Source organism: Protopterus annectens, chromosome 1.part0, assembly GCF_019279795.1.
Source record: "Protopterus annectens isolate FY-2018-M chromosome 1.part0, PAN1.0, whole genome shotgun sequence".
NCBI classification, from domain to species: domain Eukaryota; kingdom Metazoa; phylum Chordata; order Ceratodontiformes; family Protopteridae; genus Protopterus; species Protopterus annectens.
In genome coordinates, this window is record NC_056725.1 from 1,210,060,159 (window position 1) to 1,210,065,158 (window position 5,000).

Below are 5,000 nucleotides of genomic sequence, written 5' to 3' on the forward strand. Positions count from 1 at the left end.
ACCTGTGGCCAATGTGGAGTGGGTTTTGCATATTTCTTATATGGTGGCCCTACTATATATCACAATGTCATCCGTACAGGGATTACAGATGTGAATCAGCTGAGAGGCTGGGGTGCAAATCCATACCCATACATGTGACATTAAGGCCAGGCAATCAGGGTTAGCAACCCCAGTATTACCCAGAGCACACTCTCAACCCATGTCTCACACACACACACACATGCCTAGGCAACAGCCAATATGTGGGTAGTACACTGCATATTTGCCACTGATAGTAACTATGGAGTGACAGCAGTGGGCTACAGAGGGCATGTCACCCTGTCCATCTGTCCAATATTCACAGATGTGCAGACAGTGCACGTCCCCCATGTTCCCCAATGGACACCTGCACCACCTGTGGTGCCATCACATGTGCCCACAATGGACATACCATGCCTGAGAACATGCTCTGTATGGACAGATGCCACTGACACCAGGGAATGCTGTTAGCATGCTCTCAATGGAGGTGCAGGTAAACCTGCTGGCCCTTACCAGTTCCCGCCACAGGTGGGCAGGACTGGCACAGCTGATGGTAATCTGTGTTCACAACATGGGCCGGACACCCCAGGTACAGTTCCACATGTCACTGTACATACATGTGAGAGTTGTGCACATCCCAGACACCGTCCATGTCATGGACTAAGGAACACATACATGGCAAGTGATGCACAGCATTGGCCACACACAATAGTCACACAGGTGACCGGATGGGGTATACAATACCCACCTGTGTGGGCAAATGCAGATACTACATCCCTGAACCACAATGCAGACCATCATCATGTGGCCTGATGCCAAGGTACACCCATCACCTAGCCTTGTACAGCCATCTGGCACAGTCGAACACCACATACCCATGCAGACATACACCCATGCATGTCAGTACTGGCACCCTGTGTGTTTGTGTGTGTGTTGTATGCTGTATATGTTCACATCCACACTCCCTACAACCCCCATGGGCATACTGCAGCATGCTGTCTGATGTCAGACATCTCCCCATACCCTTTGCCCATGCAACTCCCATATGACCTGTGTGGTGCATGTGATACCTGCACAGTGATGTGATATGGCAATCCCACTACTGATGTGTTGTACTCCTGGCCCTGCCAAGTGTGTCAATGTGTGTGTGTCCCTGTGAGAGTATGGCTGTTTTGATGCCGGCACCTGTTCATGTGGACAGGCACGTGTACGTCACCTACCATATAGCTACTGTATCCTTGTTGCAGATGTCACTCACCATCACATATATGTTCTGAGTGCCCCACAACAGGTAACCCATGCGGCACATCCAGTAACTGCATCGAACTGTGATAGCACTACATAGTTTTCAGGGGCTTGATACCCTGTGCTGGAAGGTATGTGACACAAGCATGCTTCAATTGTACTCTCCCACCCCTCCCTGACATGTCTTTGCCTCTGTCTGCCTCTCCCACCTCCTCTCTGGTGGATGTGTAGACCTACACCTGCTTTGCTTAGGCAGCAGCATGTGTATTTTAAGTGATGCTTATGATCATCTGATGGTCTCTACATGAATTGCAACCCTTCCCTAGCTGATTGCATGTGAAACAGCTGTGGTAACATTCCCATAGCAAATTGCATGGAAACACACTCCAATATCTAGGAACATCATGGTGGTGTTGGCCCTTTTCATCCACTGTGAGCAGGAACTAGATCTGTCATGTGGCAAACAGCATCTCAGATGGATTGGAGTTTACATCTAACAACATACACTGTGGAAACAGGGCAACAGATGGGAGGGGGATGTGCCTGACCTGACTACAGACTGTAAGTGCTGCCATACTGCATTTGGAGTAATGTTGGTTTAACACTGTTTGTGTGGATATGGCTGTCGTATATGTCTCAATACCTGCCATGTCAGTTCCATGTTTATGAGGAATCCCCATCTGCAGGTTCATCTGCAGACTGGGCAGTGTTGTGTCTTTGGTGTCATGTATCACCCACGGAGCATCTATCTGTGGACTGCAGAAGGTAGTGTGAGGATTGCAGTCTGTTGATGGTGAAAGCCGTGATAGTCACTGACGTCATATCCCTCACAGGACATATGTTGCAACAAACCCTGTTACAACAGTAAATATAGGCGGTTTTCACAGCAACATGTTAATATTGGCCCTGTGTATGTGCTTCCAGCCACACCTCTGTCAACCGTTGTACATATGTCATGCATGAAGTGGTGCATATGTGCTGTACACCATAATTAGTGTCATCATATCTGAGAACAAGCCAGTGATATATCCGACTGCTACACGTTATGTGCAGTAGGGGTTAAATTTCATGACATTACCTGGACATTCTGTGGTTGTTTGTACAGTAATGAGTTCTGTGTACCTATGGTGAATGTCAACAGTGTGTGTATTGTTAATATGTACCTTAGCCTGTGTACAGACTATGGTAGATGTCATTGTTCTAGTTCCCATCCTATCAGATGTTACATGCTGCTCCACTGTATGGTACTGTATTGGCGTACATGTTTGTAGGGGCATAAACACATGTGTCCCATACCACAGACAGCCATCAGACCAAATTGTGTAACAGACCAGTATATGTAGGGTCAGTCTGTGAGTGGCACATATGAGGATGGTGTAGAACAGATAGTCCATATACTGTAATATCATGCTAGCTAACCATATGTGGCTGTGGCTGTGTTCACATTGGTTGTGGTTATGCACTTTCACACAGGTGTATCTTACCCTGTGGTGTGGCATGCCTGTTGAGCCTGCTTTATATGCAGATACATGTGCATTCCCCCATAGGAGATGTAGGCCAGTGTTGAGCCAGTCTGCCTACAGCCTGCACAGTGCATTGTTACATGCCTAGCAGCTTAGTGTACTTACCCAGTGAGATGTCATGTGCAGATACTTGCCAGATGTACCGCTGCCGGGTCTCCCTTAACAGTCACGTATGTCAGACAGGGCAGTGGGATGCTGTGCAGATGTATGTCAGTATCTAGTGGGTAGTATGTGGCCATGGCACCCCTGTACCAGCGGTCATAATGTGTCAGGCCAGACAGGGGTGTGTGAATGCATAACCTATGGTGGCAAATATACACCAGACATTATGTGTTATACCCATCTACATTACCGTCTACATCCATATTGTCAGGCATGGTACACATGTGTAGCACTAAGGGCTTATGTGTATACCTCTGGACTGTACAGATTGTGTCAGACTTTCCACATATATTGGCCAATATCTCTGCTGCAGTCCACAGCAGCATTATGTGCTAGCAGCGGTTCTGTACAATGATGTCCTTAGGATATCTGTCAGTAGCCAATGGCATACATGTTACAAGCAGATGTGACCTCCCACACACACCATGTCTGTGAAGACAATCCCAGTGACAGTAGCAATAGTCTACTAGTATACCTGCTATACATATCTGACATCCCCTTCAACTACGACATTGGGATCATAGGGGCTGGGGTTGGGCTACAGTTCATGTCCAAGACATATGGTGGAAATATATGTACATATACTTATCCAGATAGCCAGCTATATATGATTACACATGTCTACTACTCCCAATTAACACTGTCATAGCAACCACCCACTATAAATCCCCACATCATGTGTGTGTGTGGTCCCTTTACATTTCCTGTGTGATGGACATCCGTCCTGTGTGTGGGCAGCAGTGTTACCGACAGCAGGTAGCAATACCCTTTACAGGAGAACCGGCGCACTCAGGGCAGCCACATATTTGTAGGAGGATCAGGAACCACAGACAGACTGCAAGTAGAGTTGTGTTATGCTTTGCATAGTACTGGTGTTACAGGGTGTGTGTGTACATACTAGTTTACCTTGGAATGCAGTATGTCTGCATAGCAAATAACTGTGAGCATATCTTCATGCTGGCCATAGCTATGCCTATCATGTCTTGTTTGTCCACCACACAGGTCCTGTGTCAGATATTACACTGGCAGTGTGTGTGTGTTGAGTGCTATCGGTACATGGCTACATCCATGTCTGTTTCTAACCTCAATTCCATGACTAAGAGTATGTTACAGACTATCCTGTAACACCAGAACCTTGCTTAGTGTATGGCAACAGTTGTCCACATATGTGCCTGTATTCCAGCCTCTGTCCATCACCTATATACTGTAACTGGTTCACAGTTGCATTACTCTGTTTATATAGTTGTCAGTGTCTGAACAGCTATATGACATGTCATATAGAACTGTAATAGTACACGATGAAAGGTTTCTATGTCTACCAACCTGTGGGTTTTGTTTTTCCTATGACCTTTCTGTGAGTATATGTTGCAGGCAACAATTGTCATTTGTATGGGTGGTGCATACAGTGTCCAGTCATTCAGGGGTTAACTGTAGGCATAGTGGCTGTTCCATATTGTGTGCACCTTCTACTTATGTATCTTACTCTACATATAACTACGTGTGTATGGGTAGTCACATGTATATCTAAATGTATATATCTATATATATGTATATGGGTCTACTACCGGAGATCGAAATTACACTATTTTGAAATCCAGTAGTAGATGCCCACTAACGCGAAAGTGCACTTTCGCAAACACCACTTGAGCGAATGGTTATGGACCTTAGGGTTAGGGCTTGGGTTAAGGATAGTGGATAGCTAGTAGAGCTATCCACTATCCTTAACTCAAGCCCTAACCCTAAGGTCCATGATTTACCGCACCTCAGTGGAGGATATTGCTCGTTCTTTCTAGTGGTGTTCGCGAAAGTGCACTTTCGGTGAAGTGCACTTTCGCGTTAGTGGGCATCTACTACTGGGTTTCTAAATAGTGTAATTTCGATCTCCAGTAGTAGACCCATATATATATATATATATATATATATATATATATATATATATATATATCTATATATATAAATATGTATACCTTTATCTGCATATCTGTGTCTGTGTATCTGTATCCTGGGGATGCTGATGGCTTCCACATATTACATTTCCTATGGGAGGCAGAT